The sequence below is a fragment of the Netta rufina genome, assembly GCF_964035555.1.
Source record: "Netta rufina genome assembly, chromosome: 1".
NCBI classification, from domain to species: domain Eukaryota; kingdom Metazoa; phylum Chordata; class Aves; order Anseriformes; family Anatidae; genus Netta; species Netta rufina.
In genome coordinates, this window is record NC_140123.1 from 43,410,088 (window position 1) to 43,425,044 (window position 14,957).

The following is a 14,957-nucleotide window of genomic DNA, read 5'->3' on the forward strand; positions in this document are numbered from 1 at the left end:
GAAAGAGGAGAGACATGCGCTGACTGAAATACATCCTGATTCAAGGCAAGAAACAGCCGCTCTGCCACCAACTCAGTCCCTGGGGTACAGCAAGACAAGGATGCTTCAGGAGGCTAGGGGGAGGCTGATGCAGCTCCTCCTCAGCATCTATCTGACTTCAGCTGGAGCCTCGTGGGGAGGCATCTCCAAAACCAGCCTTTCCTTTTACACCAAACCAGACCTCTCTCTGCTCCACCAGGGGCTTGGAGGCATGAGAATCTGCCCCCTTTGCCCATCTGACTGTAAAGCTGTTGTTGTTTGTTAAATCGCAGTATTGCAGCAACAGGTTTGCACTGCAGTGGGCCAGATGTGGATGAATGATTCATGAAGGGAATGTACAACCTTTGCGAGAAGCCTGCATGCCATGCGTCTTCCTCCTCCTCCTCCCTTTGAAAGGTTTATTCAGTGACTAAACTTTCAAGCAGTGCTTACATAGTCTTTCAGCAGAGAATTAGAGGAATAAACATTATTCTTTACAGGGTCTTATATTTGACATTAATGAATTATTTAGAATTACACAGCTTCAAGGATAAGTCCCAGACCTTCTGGGATGAACAGATGAATTTCATTCTCCCTACAACTCAAGGACACAGCTTGACAAAAATCATATGTAGAAATCCAGTCGATTTCTGGTGATGCAATTTGAGAGAATCGTTACTCTAAGAAAGACTATGTCTTTCAATAATGAAATAACCTGCGACTGTATGAACGTATACAAAGAATGCTAGCATGGAAAATGGAATAAAAAACTTTGCAAAAGTAAAAAAGACTTAGCAGTTAAGATCTGTAAAACTAGTGGAGTCCTCAAATGCCTGGATTTAGGCAACACTCACTGGCCAACCCAGAAGCGTGCTGTAAATTGGAGGAAGCAGATTAAAATACAGCAAAATAATGCAACTCCCTTGAATTTTTATTCTAGAAACAGTGGTTACCCTCAACGCTTTCAGCTGATGGAATGGGTAGCTCTGAAATCTTGATATTCCCTTCACAGCTCTGGCTTAAGTAGAGTGACATTGGTTTTTGTTAGATCTAAATAAAATAAAGTTTTGATAAACACAGCCACACATCACTTCGGACAGCTTTGCTGACATAAGGAAATGTTTGTGTTACACGGTATACGCACTCAGCACAAGGTCCCTTAGATCACCATCTACCCTCGCACATAGTTCAAACTCCACATTAGTGTTAAAATTCTGCTTACCAGCCTGCACAGACAAAGTAAAAGGACTTTGTAGGCCTGCTCTTATTATAAGCGTTACTTGCAATTTTTATATATACATACATATACACACATTTACATGAATATAAATATATAAAACATGCACACAGCCACGGAATCCTGGTGAATTAATAAATTACTATTTTGTAAATAGTTGTCTTAAAGAACCTGAAGAAAGCATACTTTCTAGTATATCATCAAAACAAGACAGGAGTTTTTAGTTGAACTCTGAAACACCACTACACTTCTGAACCTGCACAGAATTGGAACTAAGAAAAGTCATTTTATTCCCTTATTTTCAGACTTTCTTCATCAAAACTGTACATATTATTCTCAAAATGATAATGCCTCTCTGAGATTTCTATTTCATAAGAGCTTATGATCATCTGAAAGTAATTGTAAAATGGTACTATTAAAACAATTGTTACTTTAATTTCAGGTTGAAATCATACACATTGTGTTTCTGCTTTTTATTTGCACTTCAAATAATACAAACGTGATTAAGTAAATTAAAATTTAAGCCAGAGTGTGATGTTGAAAAGGAAAGTTTCTTTAGGAAACCTGTTCATGCCCCACATAGGACACCAGGAAAATGACTTCCTTACCATCGTGGTGGGGAAAGGGATAAAGAAAGACAACAGACTCCTAAATGAAGTGCCTGGATTAACTATAGAGATTGCACGGAAAAATATTTAATTGTTTGGACAGGTTTTATGTTATTATTTCTTCCTGTTAATAAGGACTAGCATTACCAAATGTTATCACCCACCCCACCTCTTCTGGTTTAGTATCTTTACTGAAACAGGTTTATGCTCAGCCCAGAATCAAGCTGGTTTTACTTGTGGTACAGGCAGTAGTACTTATATCCTCTTTTCAAAGTTGCAAGATAAACTTCATTTATATCTTAACCCACTTAAAAATAAAAGAGGGTTTTTCTTTATTTCCCATTGAGAGGCTGCTAAATCCCAGAGACCATTAGAAGAACAAACAATCCTTGTGCTTTATGCAGTTATAAATGAAATAACCAAAGCTTAAGGGTGAGGTCACCAGTTTCCCTAGGACACTCAGCAAAGCAGTGGTTTCTGTGCAGACTGTGCATCTGACATTTCTCGTGGTGACAGCCATCGCCCAACGACCCGAAAAAAAGGAGGGTGGCTGAACATGTAAGGCCACTTGCTACAAGTCTAAAGGAGCAAGCACAACCTTGCTGCTGTCTTACGCCAAAATCCGCTCTCCAACAACCCAGAGGTAGTGAGTGGCCTGCAATTTGGTGACGGAGCACACGTAGTCAAGATGTAACAAAGTATGAAAAATGTTGATCCTGTGTCAGGATGGCAAATATTACATTAATGTGGCTCAAAGCTTATTAGGAAGTCTTTTCATAGTTGCCTTCTGAGGGAACAGCAGGACAATGGAAAAATCATGGTAGGAAGAAAAAAATTGAACACTGTGTTAGTACATGTAATATATGTAATATAATATATATGTAGCAGCTTACATAAAACCTGGCAAGTCTTTTCCTTTCATGCTGTGCAAGATGTTGTAAAAAAGTTAAAGACCGGCACTAACCGTCATCACAGCGCGCATGAAATACTGCACGGCTTTCCCCTAACCACAGTGTCAAGTGCACTCTGCCAACTTTAATAGCAAAACCACTCAGAGAATAAGCAACAACAGAAGAAGCTGTACCAATTAAATTTGTTTTAAAAAAGGGAACAAAATCATTCCCACGAGCAACGAAGGTGGCTACACAAGTTCTGATACACACCATAGAAGCCCAACCACCCTCGTTTCCAGGCTCAGAGTTATGCTTTCAAGAAAAAAGGAAGTCCACAGCTTATAGATTAGGTAGTTGTGCTTAGCTCCTGCTCCTGCCTTCACTCCACCCCCAACAGAATTCATCATTGCTTCTGTTACAATTTGGGCCCTTTTCTTTGTTTTCAGTTAGAAACATACCAACAAGATGTTATTTCATGAAAACAGCATGACAGTTATGCCCATGAAGCTGTGGGTCCGTACTGAGACTCTAAACCCGGTACAGTGTGCGATAGCAGTGATGCCATTAATCAATTTAACGAATCTGTTTGTCTGGCATGATACAGAAGTGGCTGATGAGTGTCTATTTTAATAGGAGTGTACGCTCTCTAAAATTGATCAATTGACCAGTAGTGTTTTCATTAATCATTTTTAATGTCTTTTCTCCTAGCATGGCCTTTCTTCAAAGTGCAGACTAGCATTATTACTAATAATTATGCCTCAGGATATTGTAGGCAAAAAGCTCAGAAAAGGGAGAAATCCACATCTGAGTATACAATGTTCTCCTCCGGCAATAAACAGCTCCAAACAGCTCTACTAGCAGATTCAGCAGTTACACATCTTTTAATAATAATTTGAATTCCAGATTAATTCGCTAACCACACTCGTCCTCTTGATGTCTTTGGGTTGAGTGAGAAGAGTAAAATTGATCCCAATACTGTTCCTTGAGAATTTCCAGTGGGAACCCTCTATCTCAACAGTTTAAACGTTGTAATAAACTGCAGAGCTCAGTGCAAGCTATGATTAACCTCACAAGAAGGAGCATCTGTTACAAGACTATACCTACATGTTACATACCAGATCATATATGTCATTAGCCCTAATAATTTCTCCTTTTATTCTAACAACCTGCATATTTTTGTCACGAGACACGTTGCTCTGTTTATTTTTCTGTCTCTTTTTAAATAGAATGTATTTTTTCGTCTATCAGATAGTTCCACCACCAAATAGAAATTCTGGGGAGCTGGGCAGACTCTGGGGAGTAATTCAATGAAATTCATCCAGTACTACAGGGAGAAGCTGTGCTGCACATCTGACTACGTATTTAAGTGCAAAAACCAGAAGTGGCCTGACTTCCAAAGGTAATTTGTACTTTCCAGCCTCCTGCTGAGATCACTAAAGGAGTCTGCAGGACTTACCATCTGCATGCTAAGAGCCATTTCATTCTGCAGACCAACACATACCAACCAGTCCCTGATCTGTGGCTCAACAATTGCACATGTTCACAGCTGAGAAACTATAGCCTGTCAATTAACCTTAGTGAATAAAGTTCCTGCCAGTTGGTGGGGTCATCTCACCTGCCTATAGGCATCTACACCTGCACTCGCTGCCATTCATTCCTCCAGAGCTACAGGAGAGAAGTAAGTGGTGCTAGGGCCTAAGTCACTATTCTGTAACACTGCACTCACTCCTGCAATCACTCCTAACTGCAGTGTTTTAAATAAAACGGTACTCGGTTGTCTGCAGAGTGTTAGGTAGTGAAAGCTTTGGTCATTTAAAGAAGCCTTGGGTTCCTTTATTCTCCTGATCAGAAGCTCTGATTTTTAAGACTTTAAGACTTATTTTCAGTGGAGCCAGGCAGACTAGGAAAGGCATGTCAGTTTTAAAAGAGCCTGCAAAAAAAAAAAAAAAGGAAATAAAAAAAAAATCAGGCCTGAGATGGTTAACTGCTACTGTCATGCAGGAATCAGCAACATCACCCATGCTAAACTTCCTGCATACCAAGCTGATACATAGAAGTTAATAGAAGTACACTGCTCATCAATTACATGAACAAAACTGTAAAAAAAAATTTTACAAAATCAGAAACTAACAGTGTAAGGACATTGTATTGTTTGGTTTATTAAACTAGTCTGTCAAGTGCTCCAAAGAAACAATCCTGTATTGCACAGAGGAAAACACAGTTTTAAAAAACAAGGGTTTTCATCCTGTGTTTAGTGCATCTCGGTTAGACTGGCTGTTCCTGTACCCTGGGTCACCCGAGTGAATCAATCCCAATTTACACTCCCATCACTCTCATTACAAGCTAGCGAGTGAGCTCACTGCACCTTATCTTACAGGACAGAGGGTGCAATTAATAACAACTTAGTATCGCTGGTATCATTTAATAATAATACAAGACACGAATACTAGAGGAGATCACCACTGATTTTTTTTATTTTTTCAGTATTCTGGGTGTAACAGAAAAACAACGCAGATGTGACATTACGGACACTGTTCCACTTGAAACATGTCTCTGTAAGTGTCACAGACTTCTGTCAAAGTCATCTGAAACAATTTCTGGTCAACCACTGCAATCTGTAACCAGTATAAACCATCCTTACAAAGAAGAAACGTGAATGACTAAGATCTACACTTGCCAATTCTCTGAGGCTCAAGATCAGTAATTCCCCGACAATCAAAGCTTTTGTTTTTATATCAGTTCCTTTGATTACTTTTTGATTTGCAGGGAACACCTGACGCAGTACATTACTTAAACTGTTTAACAAAGTTGTTGGACTAGCTGGCAGCAGCAGCAATGTGCTAGCTGAAGATATACACCTGGGGCTAAACTGATTCTTGGTTAAATTCCAGGATTACACCTACCTAATGTCTTGAAATTGTGAAATTATTTAAAATATATTACCTATTGACAAATATTTTGTAATTAAAATAAGAAAAAGTAACTACAGCACTTGCTGCTAGAACTACACCAATTTCAATTTATAACCCCTTGCCTACAGTCAGTGTTGCAGAGCTGGATCACCCAGCCTTTTATCTTCACTACTCCCTTCATTACACCAGTTCTTCCTCCAGCATTATTCATTGTAGAAATGCTGCAGTTGTCCCAAACTCAAGCCTCAAGTTTCCCCTCATTGCTCTCAGGTTCAGGGTTCCCATGGCCACCCTTGAGACTCCACCACCATCAAACCCTGCTCACACTTGCCACACTGACCTGGGCAGCAAAATCCTCCCATCTCAGCCACTGGGTTTCCCTTTCCACCCTGCCGCTGCCAGGGCAGGCTTCTGGCACCTGAGTCACCTGGGGCACCAGGGACATATGAGACATCAGGGACAGGAGGAAATTCTTCATTCAGAGGGTGGTGAGGCCCAGAGAAGAACAGGTTACCCAGAGAAGCTGTGGATGCCCTGGAGGTGTTCAAGGCCAGGTTGGACAAGGCCCTGGGCAACCTGATCTAGTTGGTGGCACCCCTGCCTATGGCAGGGGGTTGGAACTAGATGATCTTTGAGGTCCCAGCCCAAACCATTCTGTGATTCTGTCATTTTATGATTTTATGGCACCTGAGGTACCCAGGGCACCTGGAACACCTGGGGCCTAGGCTCCACTGCACCATTCCCTGAGTGCGGCTGGGTGACAGTGCTTACAAGTGTTACCCCCAGCCCCAAATTTCAGGGCTCCAGGCCTGGCAACCAGACTACCCTGAGCTCACCTCAGAGAGAGAAGAGTCTTACAACACACTGCACCACCTTCAGAGGTTTCAAAATTATATAAAATTATAATCTGAAGGTAGTCAGTGAAGAGTTTATGAACCCAACACCCTTCCATGACTTGTCCCATCTACTCTCATCGCTCGTCTTACCACAGTTCTCCAGTTATCCTCTTCCCTGAACTTCTGTCATTTGTGGACTGCTTATTCACTGGTGTTATCCCATCAACAAACTGCTCAGTTTCACTGAGATGACTGGCATTATTCCCATTAAAAAGACAAAATTTTATTCAATGTTACTCTTTAAATCCACCACTATCAATGATTCCAAGGGTGGTTTTTTGTTTGTTTGTTTTGTACTCCTGATTATTCACTAGCTCCATATATTCTCTGCTCTCCATATTTTGAGTTTTCACTGTTCTGAATTCATCGCTAACAGTACAGGTGGCGGTTGCTAGCTATTTCTGTAATACCAAAACAGAACCTGTCCCACACAACTTGCTACTGAAAAGGTGTTGTTAGCAAAAGACTAAGTAATTATAAAGGCATCAGTTCAGTGGCTAACACCACAAAGTACTGACAGCATTCTAGAGGCAAACAACAAATACAGCTGTATGTTGCAATATGTTGTATGTTGCAACATTCTAAAAACGTAGTTTTATTAAAAGCAGAAGTAGATGCATTATTCTTTATAATAAACCAAAGGAATATTGCAATAACTAACACTCCCACAAGTGGCAAATGTCATCGTTCCAATGATAACCCCTACAGAGTTGCAACCTGTTATCACAATTAAGATTCTGTTTAAATGCCCATTCAAATTATCTATTTTTAATTAATTAAAATTTAGTCTAATATGAAACAGGTTATAACTTGCTGGGTTTATAAGACAATGAATTACCAATTAGAAAACAAAACAAATGTTTGTCTCTTGCGGGGGAAGGGGGAAATCAAACCTATTTTAATATACACAGGAGAAAGTAATATAAGTCAATAAAAAATAATAAATTTTAGTTACATAAACCACATTTTACAGATAATAAAAAGCAAACCACTGAAAATAAAACCCCCAGCAGTGCACATTTACAGTTAAAATTTAAAAAAAAAAAAATCAGTGCTATGGCTCTGAAGTTCACACTGGAAAGAACGCAGAATTTCAAACACCTTGGTATGCGGTCAGGCTGTTTGTTCTACATCCCTCAAGAGTCATCTGCAAAAAGAGTTTGAGCATGGATGTATGCAGAAATCCCCGAAGAGAAGGCACACCAAAGGGCTAAAATGCAAAGTGTTCTCACCACAGCTGTATTTGGTACAGGCCCATGATCACCTTTCTGCAGCCTACTGGGACTTGGTACCCAGCTTGGGGCTTGCAGCTGGGGAGGGCAAATGGGAAGGCTTCTTGCATTTAAGTTCACTCTCACCAGTGGAATCATTTCTATGCTTTGTCCCAAGGATGCATTACTATCAGATTATATTGCATTTCCAGCCCCATTTTCTAATCTAGCACACAGAGAAAGCCCATGTTTCCCCTATCAGCTGACCAAGTGACAATAACACAAGGTGGGCCCAGTGATTCACCTGCACATCTGCTTTCATCTTGCACTGGTCCCAGTGGGCACACTAAATGGCAAGTGTCAGGCAGGAAGGAAATGTTGACAGTTCCCTAATATTCAGGGTATCAAATATGGTAAGTCATCCTCTCGTATGGAAGATCTCCTGGGCCCAGGCCAGCGGTTTAAAGGGCTTTGACACATTGAGAAGGATTACAACAACCGGCACCGTTTCTAAATGAAAAAGCAGCGAGGTCTGGCTTCCTAACAACTAAATACACTAAAAATCCACAAGCTTAACTGGAAACATATTAACCTGCAGTATATAAGCAAATAGAAAATACTCTCTTTTTCAACACATACTCAAAGAAGTAATTTCTTATTTCTTCTGTATTCTTTTTTGTATCAGGGTTTGAAAGAATCCCACAAAGAAGCATCCCATTGACTGGGTTGTGAAGATGTGTATTACACAAATGCAGAAGCACTCTATTAAGATCCTCAGGTGACGGTCACAAACATTGGGCTACTATTCTGCTAATGCCTTCAAAATGAACAAACTTGAAACTTCAAACTTCAAACTTCAAAATGAACATAGGATGCAGCAGGGAAGTAGAAACTTCACAGAAACTGTTCTTCAGAAGCCTCCTGAAGACCAGCACACTAATGATGACAACAGCAGTGCCAGGTTTGTCATCCTCTTTCCCCTCCTCCCCTCCCACTCCCCAAACTGGACCAAAACAAAATACTTCCATAAGAGTGAGTGGCGTTAACACTGAATTAAACTAATACCAAGCTAAGTTTCAAGCAGACGATAAACATTGTCTTCAACTTAAGATAAAACTATCCTGGAGGCAAGACGCAGCAGTCTAACCAGTCTATAGCTCTAGTTCACAGAGCTATTCCCACACTGGAAGAATTTAGCAGAAGGGGGGTGATGTAGCCAATCCTCCTCCTCCACTCCTGTTAAGTATGTGTCAAAGCACGATCTTTATCACCTGGTACCCCTCTGATTTCAAAGCTTCATTTTCTCTGTTGCCACCTAAAGAGCCATCAAGAGAGAAATCACAGAAATTCTAAAAACTTGTCTGGAACACACCTCAAGAGACCATCTAGTCTATTCCTGTCAATTCACACCACTGTGATTACCTCAAAATCATTACAGCCTCATTATATCCATTATATACAAGCTTCAAGAACAAAATCACCCGACCTGCAAAAGAACTGCTTGTAGCATCAAGATTCATCCTGACTCAGACTAAACAGACAAAACATCTGCTTTAACTTACAGCCACGACCAGATATGGAGCAAAAATAGTCTGTGTATGTGGGCTGGGAGTTTGTCAAGAGCTCTGATATTTACTCCCGTAGTTCCCATAGACATCTATCTATAATGTAAACATTTTTTGGATGAAAATTAGGGTTCGACTCCACATGGTATGATTAATTCCAATAAATTACATGTCTTTTAGGGATGTTTTGTAGATTATATCCCACAGATCATGTCTGCAAAATGTTTTAAAGACAAAAGCTATATGCATTATTACTGCAAAGTTTTGACTGTCAGCAAGAAGAGGGAACTAAAAGAATATATATTTTCATTCTTCTGTACTATATTAAACTATACTAGTATTTCAAATGCACATGTATACACACACATACACACACACACAATCAGTCCTCCAATTTCGCAAAACTGATTTTGAATACAAGCTTTATGACATACAAAAAACAACAACACTAGTGGCAAAAGGCAGTTCCTTTATGCAGACATCCATGTTCCTCTGGCTAAATCTATTTTCTGAAAGAGCCAAGCCTGCTGCTAATCCCAGGCAGATGAAGTTTCTGGGTACTGTTTGAACTCTGTAATACTGGCACATCTAGGTCATTACAAAGGTCCTTGGAGTCGATGATCTAATTGGTTGTGATCCCTAGTGAATACAAAAGTCAGCATTTGGTCCATGCTTTGCCTTTTTTTTTTTTTTTTTTTTTTTTTTTTTTTTTATTTCAATGCATCTCAACTTAAGATATGTAAAGTGTAAATCTGCAGCATCCAACAGGCTTCATGTTAGGAAAGAACAGTAATGAATACACTTAAAATAACATTGTTCTCACTATTAAAATAAGTCTTTTTAGTACAGTAAAACGACACATGGAAATGTAGACAGCCTCAAAGTAAGCACACCCAAAAGGTATTATTACTAGATACAGACACTTTTAAATGCCTCTGATCTCTTGGGATTTGGTTACATCAGGCAAATTACACTCAGAGAACAACCAAAAACAATACTAGCGTTTTTTTGGTGGTGTTTTGTTGTTGTTGTTGCTTTTTGTTATTGTATGCACAAAGGTTTGCAAACTATTTTTTTTTAATATTAGAATTTCATCATGAAGTGTTAAAATAGTTTTAGCTATAAGGTTCCCAAACAGTTAGATATACTCTAACAAGTGGCTGTCAGACAGAATGCTTCATCCCATCTACTGTGCCATGGGGATGTACCGTCTGAAAAAGATGTTAATAAAACCACTAGATATTATCTAACTTTTAATTATATTTCCTTATATGTTACAGTCACATAAGAAAACAATGCTTTTAAAAGTGGTAAGAATCAGCAGTACACACTTGTGAAAGACTAGCAGGAACTGAAAGGCAATAGCAAGAAGGGAGCAATGTTTCATTCTCAGAATTCATTTCTCAGAAAATTAGAGAAAGACAATGTTTAATGCAAATCACTCTACTCCATTTGTATTTCCTATGCATCTCAGAAATGCAAACAGAGGAGTATTAACTTACTGCTTACTACCACCATGGAAGACATCATCAAGCCCTACAGTGTAAAGCCAGGATTATACATGGGATCTCTTTAAAAAGACCAAATAACTGCAAAATACAACAAATAGAAAACTATATTTAAACGTGTTTTGCTCTGTTCATGCTTCTATGTACGTCTAGTATTTTTAAACAAGATTCTTTTCACAGAATCAGCAGATGAGTCCAGCAACTGACTGCTATTTTGTGACTCTCCGCTCCTACTTACTTTAAAATAGGTGTATTTACGAATTTTTGCTTGCAAAACTCTCACACTCCAGTGCCCCAGCTTTGCCATTTTTAGCAATTCCCTCCCATGAGAACAAGCTCAAGAGTCAGGTTTTCTTTCACACACAGACAGGAAGCCCCATCACCAAAGTAACAAACAGTGCACTGGGGAGAGATGCAAGGAAGCAGTGTGACAAAGACAGAAGTTTTCATATTTATATTTAAAAAGAAGAAAAAAAAAAATAAAACAGAAAAACAGAAGAGCAAGGTCTTGAAGAGAAATGATTAAAATAGCTATCTAAAGAGAAGAAGGGATAATGGGAAACAAGGAGAAGTACTAGGGTGGAAAAAGAAGGACAGGACAAAGCATTAGCAAAAGGAAGCAAAATACCATGACCTTCAAAAGCAAGGACTGCCTCCTGCAACTACCACACGTGCAGGTTTTCTGTATGCGAAATACAGGGCAGGAAGGTCTGCAGGGAGCTATGAAAATATGAGCTGTACAAGAACCTTGCAGATGGTTGACAGAAGTGGAGTGATTGAAATAAAACCCTTAAGACCAAGAGAACCAGAGGATGAAATCATTCTTCTTGACTATACCTAAAAAAAATCTGGAAGATTTATGAGAGAGAAATGTTACTACTATGAAACCCCTGTGATTCACCGTGTCCAACAGATAAATTGTCCTTCACCTCCAACTATTGGACTACAACATAGGTGGAAAATTGGCTGGACCACTGGACTCAAAACGTAATCATCAGCTACTTAAGCTCCTACTAGCTGTCGATTTCTAGGCGCTAATACTGTGGAACGGCTTCATTAACAACCTGCAGGATGGGACAAAGCACCCACTCTGCAGGTTCACAAATAACAAAATTTGGGGTAGCAGCTGGTACACTCAAAGGGCAGCACCACAACTGAGCGGGATCTCAACAAGTTGGAGAAATGATTTGGCAGGAACATTGTGAAATTCAGCAGAAGCAAACGGCAGGTCCTGCATCTGGGAAGGAACAACCCCATGCAGCAGGACATGCTAGAGGCTGACCAGCAGCTTGGTAGAGGAAAAGATGGTCCTGGTGGACAACAAGTTGACCACAAACCAGCAATGTGTCCTCACGGCAAAGGAGGTAAGCAACCTCCAGGGCTGCGTTTGGAAGAGCATCACCAGCAGGCTGGATGAGGTGATCCCCCCCCCCTCTGCTCAGCCCTGGTGGGACACATCTGGAGCACTGGGCCCAGTCAAAGGCAGACATGAACACTGGAATGAGACAGGGAGGCCACCAAGCAGGCCAGGGGCTGGAGCATGTGGACAGGCTGTGAGAGATGTTCAGAGGAAAAGGACCTGTAGGTGCTGATTGATACTAGCCTGAACTTGAGGAGGCAGTGTGGCCAAGAAGGCCAACAGCATCCTGGCTTGTATCAGGAATAGTGTAGCCAGCAGGACCAGGGAGGTGATCGTCCCCCTCTATTCAGCTCTGGTGAGGCAGCGCCTCAAGTGCTGTGTTCAGTTTGGGGCCCCTCACTACAAGAACAACATCGAGGCCCTGAAGGCTTGTCCAGAGCAGGGCTATGAAGCTGGTGAAGGGCCTGGAGCACAAGTCCTGTGAAGAGCAGCTGAGGGAACTGGGTTTGTTTAGTCTGGAGAAGAGGAGGCTCTGGGGAGACCTTATTGCTCTCTACAACTACCTGAAAGGAAGGTGTGGGGAGCTGGGGGTCAGCTTCTTCTTGCAAGTAACCAGTGATAGGACTAGAGGGGATGGCCTCAAGTTGCGCTAGGGAAGGTTCAGGTTGGAAACGAGGAGACATTTCTTCTCAGAAAGAGCAGTCAGGCATTGGAACAGGTTGATGGTGGCATCGCCGTCCCTGGGGGTGTTCAAGGAAAGGTTGGACATGGTGCTTAGGGACATGGTTTAGTGGGTGACATTGGCAGTAGGGGTATGGTTGGACCAGATGATCTTGGAGGTCTTTTCCAACCATAATGATTCTGTGATTCTATGATTCTATGATCTGGTGCTGTTCCACCTGGAGAAGAGAAGGCGTGGGGGAGATGTTACCACTGCCCACAGCTACCTTACAGGGTACAGACCCCTGAAACACAACAATGTGTTATCAGCTGAAAAGAACAGCCAGAATTACATGGGAGCCAAATCACAGCCATCACTAACACATATTTAGACCACGCTTAGAGCTTCAAGAAGCTCGAATCAACTGCTCTAAGAAAGACCTTGCAAACTTTCAATAAGCAAAAAGCAAAGCAATAATAAATGTACTGGTATCTTTTTCTGTTTTCCAATCACATGTGAAATGTTTATGTAAGCGTGTTAGAACCCATCCATATAAAATACCTTCCAAAAAGAAATTTCAAGTTTCAGATCTTTATGTACAAACTGAGAGTATGAATCACATGATGAAACAGAAGGATGAACAGATTTCTGTAGTCTCCTATCATCTGTGAACAAAGCACCAAGAAACATACATGATACTAATCAGCCAGGACTCCACAGATTGCATCAGCAGAATTGCATATGGAATACACGATTATTATTATACATTTATGTTAAAATTAGACTGTGCCCAGTACTGAGGACTCTGGGGACGCATTTGTTTGTCTCCCCTTTCCCTTCAAAACTTGTGAAACCTTATATTATACAGTTTTGCAGTTCTAGAAAAATAATGCAATGCCCAGATTACGCCTCAGTTCCAAAATACTTCACGTTGCATTAAAACAATAGTTTTCAGCAATATCTGTAATCATTTTTCACAATGGTGGAACAAATTTCATTTAAAAGCAGGAAGAAGGAACAGAAAGGGGACTGTGGAAAATTCTATTTCAACAATAAATCACGAAGGTCACGCTTGGTTTCGGGTCGTGGGACATGTCTGTCCTTGGGAAATAGCTGGAAGAGAGCGAGGGAGCCGTGTCTGGGTCTGGCTCACTCCATTCACAGTGCCTCTGGGCGCCTCTCCAGAGCCCCACCGCCTTCAGCAGGATGCTCACCAGCACGCCTCTCCATACCACGGCATCAGGAGCCCACAGTAAAAGCCACAGGGCAAGCAACCCTACCTTCCTCTGCGCCTTGTGCCACAACAAGAATACTCAGCACCTAACATTTTTGTGAAAGAAAGCAGCAGCTGAGCAACTGGCAGTGTTTCTGAATGAATAATAAGAACAGAACAGTGCACATCAAACCCATAACCGATCTTGCCACAGTAACTGTAATTTCAAAGAGAAGCACCACATTACTATCAATTTACATGCTACAAAGGATATACAGCTCCAGAAAGAAAAAAAAAAAAAAGGCAAACAAAGTAATGCCTCCACTTTTGCAAAATACAGGCACAAGATGTAGATGCTTTAACATTTAACCCATTTTCTTCAGGGGAGGGAGGGAGAGAGAGAATCACAGAATCACAGAATCACAGAATTTCTAGGTTGGAAGAGACCTCAAGATCATCGAGTCCAACCTCTGACCTAACGCTAACAGTCCCCACTAAACCATATCCCTAAGCTCTACATCTAAACGTCTTTTAAAGACTTCCAGGGATGGTGACTCCACCACTTCCCTGGGCAGCCCGTTCCAATGTCTAACAACCCTTTCGGTAAAGAAGTTCTTCCTAACATCCAACCTAAAACTCCCCTGGTGCAACTTTAGCCCATTCCCCCTCATCCTGTCACCAGGCACGTGGGAGAACAGACCAACCCCCACCTCGCTACAGCCTCCTTTAAGGTATCTGTAAAGAGCAATAAGGTCACCCCTGAGCCTCCTTTTCTCCATGAAAGACGACAAATATATGTCCACAAAGAAAGCTTAACAATAAAGATTCACTGCTTAAATGCTTTTGCTGGTAAAATACAAAGCCAGTTTCACCCT

At 41.0% G+C, this 14,957-nt stretch overlaps 1 protein-coding gene across 6 annotated transcripts in view; it reads right to left on the reverse strand.

The window, feature by feature from the left end:
• KLF12 (KLF transcription factor 12) overlaps positions 1-14,957 on the reverse strand; it is a 244,415-nt gene that overhangs the window by 181,811 nt on the left and 47,647 nt on the right. The window lies entirely within an intron of this gene.